The sequence below is a fragment of the Coregonus clupeaformis genome, chromosome 20, assembly GCF_020615455.1.
Source record: "Coregonus clupeaformis isolate EN_2021a chromosome 20, ASM2061545v1, whole genome shotgun sequence".
Taxonomy (NCBI): Eukaryota; Metazoa; Chordata; class Actinopteri; order Salmoniformes; family Salmonidae; genus Coregonus; species Coregonus clupeaformis.
This window is the reverse complement of record NC_059211.1, coordinates 65,250,726-65,265,156: the sequence shown is the minus strand read 5'-3', so window position 1 is coordinate 65,265,156 and position 14,431 is coordinate 65,250,726. Positions and strand designations below refer to the sequence as shown.

At 44.9% G+C, this 14,431-nt stretch overlaps 1 long non-coding RNA gene across 1 annotated transcript; it reads left to right on the top strand.

Annotated features, from left to right (window-relative positions):
• Positions 1–10,377: 10,377 nt before the first annotated feature.
• LOC121554043 lies at positions 10,378–12,678 on the top strand. Its single transcript, XR_006657137.1, has 3 exons — positions 10,378–10,518; positions 12,105–12,425; positions 12,540–12,678. It is a non-coding gene; the product is annotated as an uncharacterized LOC121554043 (long non-coding RNA).
• The last annotated feature ends 1,753 nt before the right edge of the window (positions 12,679–14,431 follow it).

The following is a 14,431-nucleotide window of genomic DNA, read 5'->3' as shown; positions in this document are numbered from 1 at the left end:
GAATGCTGAAGACAAAACGTCTACTGGAATGTGTCCAGAAGGGAGACTTTTGTACAAGCATAGACCTAAAGGACGCGTACTTTCATGTGCCGATACAATCGCGTCACAGGAGGTTTCTGCGATTCGCCTTTCAAGGGGTGGCGTACGAGTTCACGAGGATGCCATTCGGGTACGCCCTGGCACCTCGAACGTTTTCCAAATGTGTGGAGGCGGCATTGGAACCGTTGCGGCGTCAGAGGATAAGGCTATTAGCCTACCTAGACGACCTACTGGTTCTCGCCCCGTCAGCAGAGCTGGCGTTCACTCACACGACACAGACAGTGATTAATCTCACACGTCTGGGGTTCGCTGTGAATTGGAAAAAAGAGCGCCCTGGCCCAGTCATCAGATTGTCTATCTGGGAATACAGCTAGACACTGTAAAGATGAGGGCTCAATTTCGACCCTCGAAGGGAAGCACTATTGCTAGCCCTGAGGAAGTGTCGTCCGAATCACACTGTGACGGCGCTGTCAATCATGTCACTTTTGGGTCTCATGTCGTCAGCACATTCAGTGGTCCCGCTGGGGCTCCTGCACATGCGCAGGATGCAACGATGGTTCGCCCAAATAAGACTAGACCCAGTGCGTCAACGTCATCGGTTGGTGGTGGTTCCTCTCTCGCTAAGGGCAGACTTGATCTATTGGAGGAATCCGAGCGTTCTCACGCACTGAGTCCCGATAGGCAAGGTGTCATCCTACATTCCAGTGTTTACAGATGCCTCTCTGACTGGATGGGGAGGGACATGCCAGACACAAGCGATAGGAGGTGTGTGGCCTCGTTCGAGCCGCCACATCAACCTCTTTGAGTTGGAAACGGTTCGACTGGTTCTGACCCACTTCGCGTCTACCCTTCGGGGTCGCGAGGTGCTGGTCTGGTCAGACAACCGGACCACAGTAGCTCACATAAATCGCCAGGGAGGAGTCAGGTCTCCTGTTCTCCACCGGGCAGCAGAGGAATTGTGGCTGCGGGCTCACAAGCATCTTCGCTCATTGAGAGCAGCACACATTCCGGGCTACTTGAACGTAGGAGCAGACCTCATGTCAAGAGGGGGTCCTCGAGACGACGAGTGGTGTCTGCATCCGGACATTGTTCTCCAAATTTGGGAACAGTTCGGGAGAGCCGAGGTGGATCTATTCACGTCACGTGTGAACGCGCAATGTCCCCTATAGTTCTCTCTGAGGGAACAGGACGAACCACCACTGGGCAGAGACGCATTCGCGCACCACCCGTGGCCAAGAGTTCTTCTGTATGCATTCCCTCCGCTGTCTTGCATTCTCCCACTGCTAGCCAGGGTGAGATCAGGAGGGCTGTCAATGATATTGATAACCCCCGATCGACCAGGGGCTCCATGGTTTGCGGAGATGAGTCAGATTTTGATTGCGCCACCTTGGCCAATTCCACATCGACGGGACGCGTTGACTCAGGCGGGAGGCTCGATGGGGCAGTTGCCCATAATCGGCCAATCACTGAAGGCTTGGTTCCTGAATGGGACAGGTTGAGGCGCCGTGGGTTGTCTGATGCAGTGATCAGAACCATACAGGGTGCACGGGCCAGTTCCACTTCTAGGATGTATGCCAGCAGATGGAAAGTTTTTTCACGATGGTGTATCACACAAGGTGTGGACCCCATGAGCTGTCAGGTTGAGAGTGTGCTCTCTTTCCTACAGTTTATGTTTGATAAGCAGAGATCGCCCGCCACCATTAAGGTGTTTGCAGCGGCGATTTCAGCTGGTCACGAGGGGTTTGGCAGAACAAATGTTTTCAGCCACCCTCTAGTGAAACGTTTCTTATTGGGAACGCGGCGGCTTAGGCCAACGCCTAGAGCCACGCTGCCCCAGTGGGATTTGGCTTTGGTACTCGAGGCGCTATGTAAGTCACCGTTTGAGCCATTGAATCAAATACCCCTCAAGATGCTGTCTATGAAGACGGCACTGTTGCTCGCTTTGACTACTGCTAAGCGTGTCAGTGATTTGTGTGCTCTTTCGACGAGACCCGACTGCCTTGCCATTAATGGCGATCTGAGCAGAGCGGTGTTACGTCCTAACCCGGCTTTTGTGCCGAAGGTTATTAAGAGCTCATATAGGTCACAGACCGTGGAGTTGTGGGCTTTTTCTCCCCCTCCTCATAGGGAGAGGAGTGAGGAAAGGCTTCATTGCTCGTGCCCAGTGCGTGCTTTGGCGTGTTACATTGAGCGCACAGCAGCGATTAGGTCATCGCCTCAGCTGTTTGTGTGTCACGGTGCGGCTGCACTAGGTAGAACACTTTCAAAACAGCGCTTGTCTCATTGGCTTTGTGAAGGCATTGAGACAGCTTATGAGGCAGCGGGCGTCAATTGCCTCAGGGTATCAGAGCTCACTCCACTCGTGGAGTGGCAGCTTCTACTGCCCTTTTCAGAGGAACAGGGGTAGAGGATATCTGTAGAGCGGCGTCATGGTCAACGCCGTCTCCATTTATCCGTTTCTATCTCTTGGATATGTCTTCTAACTCTTTGGCTCGGTCTGTACTCAGTGTAGCTGAGGGGAGACCATTAGCTAGAAGGAGAGGAAAGCAGGACTGTGGAGACAGGTTTCCATCAGGTCCGCTTCTGATAGAAGGACATATATTTTGCATGACTCCTGACTGACAGGTTCAGTACAGTAGAGGGCATGTATTGATCTGCCCACCAGTGATTCACTGGAGTGAGGCGGAATGATGGGTGATAATAGTAGTAACTGGGTTACGATGCTATTAGACCGGTCATGACAATTTGACAGAATGTGAAGTCATCTATCTGCTTGTCCAGATTAGTATGAGTCATGTTCTGGTATCTGCCCACTAATCTCTGGGGTTCCATTGATTGAGTGAGGCGGCCTACTGTGTACACAATGTAGAGTGACACTTTGTGTCATTCCATTAGTGGCAGGTAGTTTTTGACAGAATATTGAGGCACCATCTATCTGCTAGTTCAGATTAGTATGGCCTGTATTCTGGTGATCTGCCTACTAGTCATTGGTGTTGCCATTGGACTAGGTGGGGCGGGTCTTTAACCGATGACGCGGTATATTGTGACGCCTGTATGGGTACAGTGGTTGCAGTACTGCGGGACTTGGTTGCAGCCATTGCTAGGCCTGACCTTTTCATTTTGATGGGAAGTGTTGGGCTCGGCAGGGAGTACATTTTGGAGCGCTACGCTCCGCCTTAAACCAATAGGAGCAGAGCTCCCCTATGGGGCGGAGCTCCACGATATAGAACGATTAGTTACCGGTGTAACTCCAGTTCTATGAGTGGAGCGGAGCCCCATAGGACTTAAGGCCCTGCCGACCCTCTCTAGTCTCACTGAAGATAAATATCTCGGGAGGCTGATTGAGGGGAGGCATCCCCTCTTATAGGGACACCTGTACTCCTATTGGCTGCAGGTTTGTGCATAATTTTGTCTCAGGCTGATGCTGCCTTAGGGTAGTGGGTAAACCAATAGGAGCAGAGCTCCCCTATGGGGCGGAGCTCCACTCATAGAACTGGAGTTACACTCCGGTAACTAATCGTTACACCAGGTAGGCACTTTATCTCTGTGTTTCATTGGTTAATCCTGTCACTCTTTAAACAAAGTACCACTAATAACGGATTTATATAGCACATATAAATGCTTCTGAATCACTACATAAAGGCTTCATAAGCACTACATAAATGCTTCACAAATCATCTATAACCGTATGTCATGCTCTACGAATGGTGTAACGTTGACATAACAACTCCCACTGTAGGGTGAATTGTCAAATGTTACACAACACACTATGAATGTTTATAAACCATTTATAGAGTATGACATAGTTAATCATAACCCCTGTCTAATAGAGGTCTAGGATATTGTTGAGCCTGTGTTTTAATCCTAACCCTGTCTAATAGAGGTCTAGGATATTGTTGAGCCTGTGTTTTAATCCTAACCCTGTCTAATAGAGGTCTAGGATATTGTTGAGCCTGTGTTTTAATCCTAACCCTGTCTAATAGAGGTCTAGGATATTGTTGAGCTCTGTGTTTTAATCCTAACCCTGTCTAATAGAGGTCTAGGATATTGTTGAGCCTGTGTTTTAATCCTAACCCTGTCTAATAGAGGTCTAGGATATTGTTGAGCCTGTGTTTTAATCCTAACCCTGTCTAATAGAGGTCTAGGATATTGTTGAGCCTTGTCCATAGATAAGCATGTGAAATCCATAGATTAGGGCCTAATGAATTTATTTCAATTCACTGATTTCCTTATATGAACTGTAACTCTTTGAAATTGTTGCATGTTGCGTTTATATTTTTGTTCAGTATAGATCACAGTTTATAGCAGAATCAAAAGTTGTCCACCAATTAGGTCACTGTTTATAGCAGAGTCAAAATATGAATCAAAGTTAAATTCATATAAACCAAACTAATAAAACTTATGGAAAATCTCCTCTGCTATTCTATTCTATTCTCCACAAATCATGTCTGTAACGCAGTAACTTCAATGAGCTAATAGGGGGCGCTGTTAGTGTGTTAGATTGATGAAGTGACGTGCAGGTCCGGCTCCAGAACGAATCAGTTGGACAGCCATTTGATTTCTATAGGCTGGCGCGTGTTTTTCCCTGGACGTCCACACATGTTGTTAATGGTGCTGTAATAAAAACCATAGGCAGCTCATGACTTTCAAGTTTAGGGAAGCTTACAATTTATCCTACAATTTCTACCTATCTGCAAGCAAGTTATGATTGTTTTTATATGCATATTTTGGTGGAATGAAACTAATGAAAGAGCACCAGCCTTTGCCATGTGGACACATTGATACAACGTGATCCATTGGCGGCTAAAGAAATTAGCACATGGAACTCAGAGATGGCCTATTGGAGATGCCCAAATTGCTGGCTTCCCAAATAGTAGCTAATGGTCCTCTGTGGCTAAGTCAAGCTCTCTGGTAAAGTATTTTGAATGATTTTACTTAGACAGGAGTAATTATATAATTTTGGCAAAACATCAATTTACTTTAGGGGGAGGCAGCATCCGGACAGTGCACTGTGCATCCAACTTTCCTTCCTAATTCGGAAGTGGCTGAAACCAGAGATCTGTATATAATGAGGAGATAATCATGTCTCCACCCTAACAATGTTGTCCCAATGGAGGGAAAGCAGGTGACAAGCTTAGGTCTGCTTATTCTGCCCATAGAAACGCATTGGGCTTATTTTGGACAGATTCTGGAGAGAGTGAGCCCTGTCGCTTCGCCTCTTCCTCTCTACTGAAACTCTCTCACCAGAGAAAGCATCCTAGTCAGCGAAACAGCGGCCCTCTTTCTTATAATATGTAGTCCATGTATCTGATGCTGTCTGGACAGAAATAGTATGACATGCCATACTCTTTATGACCAGACAGCATTAGATACATGGTCTACACATACAGAGACAGAGGGGCGCTGTTTCGCTCGCTCGGATGCTTTATCTGAGATTGATGCGTCCTTCTATCGGTGCGCGTCTCTGTCAAATAAATGATCAATATTTCAATATTTAATTTGGACGGGCAAGGAAGTATGGTAGGGTGGGCAAGGAGGTATGGTAGGGAGGCCAAGGAGCCCCTAGGTCTCCACAGTAATACCGGCCATGGATATGAGAGAGAGAGAGTGTGTGTGTGTTTGTGTGTGTGTGTGTGTGTGTGTGTGTGCCATCACAGCTGCAAGATTTGTGACCTGTTGCCACAAGAAATGGGCAGCCAGTGAAGAACAACCCATATTTATGTTTATTTATTTTCCCATTTGTACTTTAACTATTTGCACATTGTTACAACACTGTATATATACATAATATGACATTTGAAATGTCTTTATTCTTTTGAAACTTCTGAGTGTAATGTTTACTGTTAATATTTATTGTTTATTTCACTTTTGTTTACTATCTACTTCACTTGCTTTGGCAATGTTAACACACGTTTCCCATGCCAATAAAGCCCTTAAATTGAAATCGAATTGAAATTGAGAGAGAGAGAGAGAGAGAGAGAGAGAGAGAGAGAGAGAGAGAGAGAGAGAGAGAGAGAGAGAGAGAGAGAGAGAGAGAGAGAGAGAGATGGGATAAACTAATTGGAGGGAGATTGTGAGAGAGGCAGAGAGAGAGACAGTGAGAATGTAAGAGAGAGAGAGAGAGAGAGAGAGAGAGAGAGAGAGAGAGAGAGAGAGAGAGAGGAGAGAGAAAGCAATAATGTGTGTTAGAGAGAGAGAGAGAGAGAGAGAGAGAGAGAGAGAGAGAGAGAGAGAGAGAGAGAGAGAGAGAGAGAGAGAGAGAGAGAGAGAGAGAGAGAGAGAGAGATAGAGGGAGATGGGAGGAACTAGTTAGAGGCCGAGAGGGTGAGAGAGGCAGAGAGAGAGACAGTGAGAATGTGTGAGAGTGAGAGAGAGAGAGAGAGAGAGAGAGAGAGTGAGAAAAAGCGAGAATGTGAGAGAGAGAGAGATAGAGAGAGAGAGAGAGGGAGATGGGGGGAACTAGTTAGAGGCCGAGAGGGTGAGAGAGGCAGAGAGAGAGACAGTGAGAATGTGTGAGAGTGAGAGAGAGAGAGAGAGAGAGAGTGAGAGAAAAAGCGAGAATGTGAGAGAGAGACAGAGAGAGAGAGAGACAGAGAGAGAGAGCTAGCTTCTGTTAGGTGAGTTCACTCAGTTGTATTACAGTTTAATTACATACTGTAGGTACTCTAGTGTGTGTTTTATGTATTCATAACATATTATGAAGGGTTGGGGTGACAGGTTTTAATATGAACTGGACTATTTCTCATGTTTTCATGTGACAGGTCTGTGTCCAGCTGAGTCAGAGGGTTTGGCAGTGACTGGACTTTTAGGAGGACAGGTGGAAATCAAATGCTCACATAAATTCGCAAAGAGTAACATAACATAGTTCCACGAGGACACCTGCACTGGTTCAGATATTCTGGTTCAAACTGACAGCAAGAACTATAGTTTATATACATATCTTGTTATGAAAGAGAGAAAATATTTGGATCTTGTGCACACCCCCCTCTCCTCTCCTCTCCTCTCCTCTCCTCTCCTCTCCTCTCCTCTCCTCTCCTCTCCTCTCCTCTCCTCTCCTCTCGTCTCGTCTCGTCTCGTCTCGTCTCGTCTCCCTCCCTCCCTCCCCTCCCCTCCCCTCCCCTCTCGTCTCCCTCCCTCCCTCCCTCCCTCTCTCCTCTCGTCTCCTCTCGTCTCGTCTCCTCTCGCTCTCCTCTCCTCTCCTCTCGTCTCGTCTCGTCTCGTCTCGTCTCCCTCCTCCCTCCCTCCCTCCCTCCCTCCTCCCTCCCTCCCTCACTCCCTCCCTCCCTCCCTCTCGTCTCCTCTCGTCTCGTCTCGCCTCGTCTCCCTCCCTCCCTCCCTCCCTCCCTCCCTCCCTCCCTCCCTCCCTCCCTCCTCTCCTCTCCTCTCCTCTCCCTCTCCCTCTCCCCCTCCCTCCTCCCCTCCCTCTCGTCCCTCTGTTCCCTCCCTCCTCCCTCCCTCCCTCCCTCCCTCCCTCCCTCCCTCCCTCCCTCTCCTCTCCTCTCCTCTCCCCTCTCCTCTCCTCTCCTCTCCTCTCCTCTGTTCTCTGATCTCTCCTAGCAGTTACTCCTGAACCCCTTACTTCCTCCTCATCACTCTACACCATGCTGTCAACATCATCCAGTAGCCCAGTCTATCACCAACAACAGTACTACCAAAACAGCAGTCAACAGAGCAGAGAGGTCTTCATTCACACTAACAAGTATTTACAGGACACACACACAAATATTTGTTTTCGTGCATATTCTGGACTACAATGTATTTCCATTTTATTGTATTTTCCCTAACCCTAACCGTAAACACCTAACACCTAACACCTAACCCTAACCCTAACCCTAACCCTAACCCTAACCCTAACCCTAACCTTAACCCCTAACCCCTAACCCCTAACCCCTAACCCCTAACCCTAAAATAGCATTTTAACAAATTCAAAAAATGAACGATGTCCTGACTTTTCAGATTTTTGTTGTTTTCCTACCTTGTCAGGACATTCACACATTCAACGGTTCATTTATGGCATATGCGCACGCGTGTGTTTCTGTCTTCTCCTAATGGTAACAGTCATGATTCTCCTCACTGTCTCAAAGGTTGATGATGAGTAAGATGGTGAGGAAGAAGAAAATATAACTTCCACCCACAATGACAGTGGCCCCTCAGCCGTGTCTAACGCTGACCCAGAAATCATTGCTCATGACTCCGCCCTCTACCAATCAGCCTTTTAAGCACTCGACCCTAAAGCATTTTACATTTTACATTTTAGTCATTTAGCAGACGCTCTTATCCAGAGCGAATTACAGTTAGTGAGTGCATACATTTTTTCATACTCAAACCTTCGTTATCTATCCTCTCTGTCTGTATGTCTGTCTTTTTGTCTGTCTGTCTGTCTTAATCAAACATTCATGTGTTGAATTGTTATAAAGAAACTTGGTTGAATGGTTTTTAAAAATCACACATGCACACGTTTAAGTAAACTTTAAGTAAAAAAAATATGTAATCAAATAAATCAAACGTTCACACGTACAGGTTCTGGCAAAGCAACAAGGCTCTAGGTGAGATACCATCAAACACACGCACACACACACACACGTCTACTCACACACGCATACCGCGCACACACACACACACACACATGCACACGTTCGAACTTGCACACACACACACACAGAGTTATAATATATGTTGTGTTATCCAAAGGGTCAATCTCTAACAGGCCTGATGCAGGAGCAGTGGAGAGGTGAGAGAGCGAGATAGAGAGAGAGAGAGAGAGAGAGAGAGAGAGAGAGAGAGAGAGAGAGAGAGAGAGAGAGAGAGAGAGAGAGAGAGAGAGAGAGAGAGAGAACACGTGTGTGTGTGTGTGTGGTTTCGTGTGTTTTTGTGTGTGCATGCATGTGTTTGTGTGTGTGTGTGTACATATGTGTTTACTTGTGTGTGTGTGTGCACATATGTGTTTATGTGTGTGTGCATTCGTGTTTGTGCGTGTGTGTGCATGTGTGCGTGTTTGTACATATATGTTTACGTGTGTGTGTGTCTGTACCCCTCCCTCTATCAATCAGCCTATCAGGCGCTGGACCACAAAGCATTGGATGTCTACCAGAGCCTCAACAATGTCACAGACTCTGAATAGACTCTGTAGCACTAATTAAAGTCTAATATGTAATTAAGTTCAAATATGTAATTATATGATCTGTAGTCTGAAGAGAAGAGGTCGTCTGATCATCTGGTTGTGACACAGTGTTCTTGTTACCAAAACTGGGGTCCAATTGAATTGAATATAATTCCATTTCAATACAGACAATGAATCCCAATTCAATTTATCATTGATGACCATCATTTTCCATGTGGACTTTTCAGTTCATGAATGGAATTTCACTTCAGTTTCTGAATTGACTGAGTTGAAACATATAGTTTATTAGAATAACTGTAACCTCGTCCCCAGGATCAATAGAGAGAGAAATAACCATCTGGTTGTCGAGATTAGAATATATTTATTCATCAGTACTGATAACATTCTGTAGGGGGCGATGTGGAGGATTTTTAATTTATTTTACTGAGATCTCAGTTGCTTGTCTGTTATGTGATGACATCATTCATTAAGGGGGAGTTTGGTTGTAGAGGAGGGATGTTTCTTCTGTTCAGAAACTGTATTTGGATCAATGAAATGTAAGAAAAAGTAATACAATATATTGATGTATACTTCAACTATATTATCATCTCAACAATGTGTTCCCCTCTGCTGAAACAAACGTGGTAACTTTAGAAAAGAGAAGTTGACAGTTTCAACACAAGTCTAACATCCGGCCGTATTGAACCAGTTTCACTCAGCAGGACATATAGACCTGTAGACGCTGAGATCACTACAGAGAAATTAGGATGTATCAGCTAATGTCCACCCACTCTACCACCACCATCACTATCTCAATCTCTCTGACATGCATTTTATACTGTTTATTTCACTTTTGTTTATTATCTATTTCACTTGCTTTGGCAATGGAAACATGTTTCCCATGCTAATAAAGCCCTTTGAATTGAATTGAATTGAATTGAGAGAGAGAGAGAGAGAGAGAGAGAGAGAGAGAGAGACAGAGACAGAGACAGAGACAGAGACAGAGACAGAGACAGAGACAGAGACAGAGACAGAGACAGAGACAGAGACAGAGAGAGAGAGAGAGACAGAGACAGAGAGAGAGAGAGAGAGAGAGAGAGAGAGAGAGAGAGAGAGAGAGAGAGAGAGAGAGAGAGAGGAGGGTGTTAGAGGAGGGAGGAGCTTTCAACTAAGGAAGACAGATCATTTCAGAAACACCCTGCTGTCAAACGAATAGCTGACAGAGAAGCTGTTGTGGACCTGTGCTAGCTGGTAGTGTAGTCAAGTAACTTTAACAGTATAGAAACTGTGATAGTAAAGTAACTTCAACGGTATAGTAATTGAGGATTAACTGTCCAGAATGAAGATACTCCATGTTGTCTCCTGCTGTCTTCTCTCAGGTGAGCTCTGTCTGTCTGTATCAGTTTATATTAGGGGTGTAACGATTCGTTTTAACAACGATTCGATTTGTATCACGATTCGTGGTTGTCGATACGATTCATTTAGATCGTATCGTTCATTTAGAACGATACGATCCGAAACGATTCAGTGACTTGAAATCGATTCAGTAACCTTTTAGCCAAAAATTCAACCAGTGTGACTGAAATAAATACCTGGTAACCAGTTGCATTTTAATGGCTGGCAATAGTCTTGATATTTTTAACAGTGTTTCATGACTCCATGCAGACCATCTGGTATTATGAAACTTACCAAAAGTCTCACAAGTCCGTCTGTTATGGCCTGTGCGGTTCGGTCAGCACCCAATTCAATCAGTCCAATAAAGTCCAAGTAAACTCTCCGTTGCTGGACACAGACACAATGTAAACTATTTCCTGCTCAGTTTTTGTGATGTCCTCAGATCCATCAAAAAGCATTCAGTAAATGAACATCCTCAGAATAGGAAGACATGGGACGTGCGTGTTTAGCTTTATGGAAAGAGAAAAATATTAAACAGAGCTTGCCGCTGTTCTTCATTCAGCTTGTCTCGCTATCTGGCAAGTGGGCGACTGGACATTTATTCTCGGCTAGCTTTTAGCAATGGCTTGCGCCACATTCGTGTGCTCCTTGCTCTTTTCATGTTTGTCAAATAAAGGATGGTTGAAATTCTTTGAGCCTTTATAAAATGCACCTGTTTTGTCTGCTAGATGTGGATTTGAGCGGCAAATCTTGCACCACATTTCAGTGCGCTCATCGTTAGCTTCAAGCCACTTTTCCGAAAAAAGTATTTTCTTCGGCTCTGGCTCCAGTTGGCGTTTCTTTGTAGGTGGCGAAACGCCAAAGAAGCTTCTTAATGTCTGTTGCTTTTTGGACATCCCTGACAGTAGTTGACAAGCAACATGTCATGTGTAAGGTTAGATGAGAAGATCGGTCAAGTACGCAAAGGCGCGTAGTAACACAAGTGGCATTACGCATTCCTGATTTTTGTCGCGCTTGCGTATCTGCGTACCAGTTATGTGCACCCCTGCATATAAAGTCTGACGTGCTTAAATCCAATGGGTTATTTCCTAGTATCGATACAATCGATTTATTACATTTTAAAACGATGTTAGATCGATATATGTTGTCCAAAAGGCCAACTCGCCGAGCACAGATCGATGTAGTTGGATCATATGAATATAAATCGATACATCGATGTAGTAGATGGATCGTTACACCCCTAGTTTATATACTACTGTCTGGATTATATAGTACAGAAGGAATAAAAAAATTTACTTGTCTATAAGGTTTTACAGTTCTGAGTTTGTTTTTCACATGTACCTTATGATAATGCACTGAACTTAGAATGCTTGATATGTTGGTCTTTTACCTTGGTTTATGCAGGGTTAAAGTAAGATTATGCAGGGTTAAAGGAAGATGTGCACGGTTCAAGTATGATTTGTGCAGGGATAAAGTAAGTTTTATGCAGGGTTAAAGTAAGATTTGAGCAGGTTAAAGTATATCTCACAGGTCATCAGTTGTGACTGTACTGTGTGTTTCTGTTTGACAGCTCTGTGTGTTGTGGAGTCAGCTGTCAAAAATGTGAAGGAGGTGGTAGGAGGACAAGTCACTGTGGGCTGCTCATTCACATTGGCAGGGAACAACATCAAACGCTTTTGCAAGGGGACATGTTCTGATGAAGACATTCTGGTTCAAACTAATGGGAGAAAGAATGTATCTCAAGGTAGATACAGTATAGAAGACAAGGGAGATGGAATCTTCTATGTGACCATCAAGAACCTGAAGATGTCAGACTCTGGGACCTAATGGTGTGGAGTGGAGAGATTTATAAAGGACACATACCAAGAGGTGTATCTCACAGTTACAGATGGTAAGTGAACACTACATGTAAATTGATATCTAGTAATGAACTTCCTGACTTATATCCCCTGATATAAAGTTGTTTCAGTATTGGTGTTTATATGTACTTTCTATTGACTCACAGCTCCTCCTACTCCTACACCGTCACCTGTCACCTCCAGACCCCATGTCTCCACAATCCTCCCAAACCTCTCTGCAGCATCCCCAAACACCTCCACAATCCTCCCTAACCTCTCTGCAGCATCCCCAAACACCTCCACAATCCTCCCTAACCTCTCTGCAATGTTTCTGACATCTGGAGATATCACTGGTCACTTTTCATCAGGAACAGGTATGATGAATCTCTCATTTCAGACATTACAACTAACAAGCTGTGATATTAAATTAATTCTGGAGGAAATCAATTGTAACTGTTTATGCTTTGGACAAATCTCTCTCTCTCTCTCTCTCTCTCTCTCTCTCTCTCTCTCTCTCTCTCTCTCTCTCTCTCTCTCTCTCTCTCTCTCTCTCTCTCTCTCTCTCTCTCTCTCTCTCTCTCTCTCTCTCTCTCTCTCTCTCTCTCTCTCTCTCTCTCTCTCTCTCTCTCTCTCTCTCTCTCTCTCGGGTTTCCACCTAACTTATTTGACTCATATGTTCCAACAGATAGGACCAATGGAACAGTAGGACTAACAACATCACCACCCACAGACATGGCTAGAACACAAGGTAACAACAGCCTCACCACCCACAAACATGACTAAGTACCATAATGTAACATGGATTATAACTACCAAGTACCATTTATAAAATGGACTACAACTACCAAGTACCATTTATAAAATGGACTACAACTACCAAGTACCATTTATAAAATGGACTACAACTACCAAGCACCAAACGGTTACATGAAATACAAATACCTAGCATTAAACCCTTATAAACTACAACTTTGAATGTAAAGATACACCAATTTGTGGTGGAAACTAGCCATTGCATCTTCCTCCTCCAGACAGTGAATGAGAATGAATCACAACAAAAACACACCGACTGTGCCTGATACTTGGTATTAGATTGAATAATCTGGCTCTTCCTATTGATATCTCATCATTAACATTTCATCTTTATTTCTGCTCTCCTCAACACCCACCTGTTTCTCTGTCTAATGTTGTCTTCCCTCCTCCCTCCCTCTGAAATGAAGAAACCCAGAAGTACAGTACAGTAGAGACTAGCTAAATGTAGCATCACTGGAACATTATGCCTGTGTACTGTCTCTGGGTGTTCTAGGTGATCTGATGTTCTCTGGTGTTGGTCTGGGTGTTCTAGGTGATCTGATGTTCTCTGGTGTTGGTCTGGGTGTTCTAGGTGATCTGATGTTCTCTGGTGTTGGTCTGGGTGTTCTAGGTGATCTGATGTTCTCTGGTGTTGGTCTGGGTGTTCTAGGTGATGTGATGTTCTCTGGTGTTGGTCTGGGTGTTCTAGGTGATCTGATGTTCTCTGGTGTTGGTCTGGGTGTTCTAGGTGATCTGATGTTCTCTGGTGTTGGTCTGGGTGTTCTAGGTGATGTGATGTTCTCTGGTGTTGGTCTGGGTGTTCTATGTGATCTGACGTTCTCTGGTGTTGGTCTGGGTGTTGTTCTACTACTGCTGGGTCTGCTGCTGTTCATGTTCTTTAGACAGAGGAGAGACAGAGACAGGAGACCAACAGGTAGAGTAGTTTTCACACGCAATCTTTATTATTATTTGTTAATCTGTTTGCTTTCCTCTTCAGCAGCCAAACACTCTGCCAGACCGTTGGTTCCTGACTCAATGACAGACAACCAAGATCCAGACATAGGAACCATCACTAACCCAATCTACACCAGAGCAACCAATCAGAACCCAGATACAGCCTGTGACATCACCACCATCTATGCCACGGCAACCAATCCTAGTCCAGATGACATTTACTCCAACGTTGGTCCATAACATAGGTTCAAGACACTGTGACCTATGCTACTGTCAACTTCCCCAGAGATCCAGCCTGTCTCCACTATGCTAC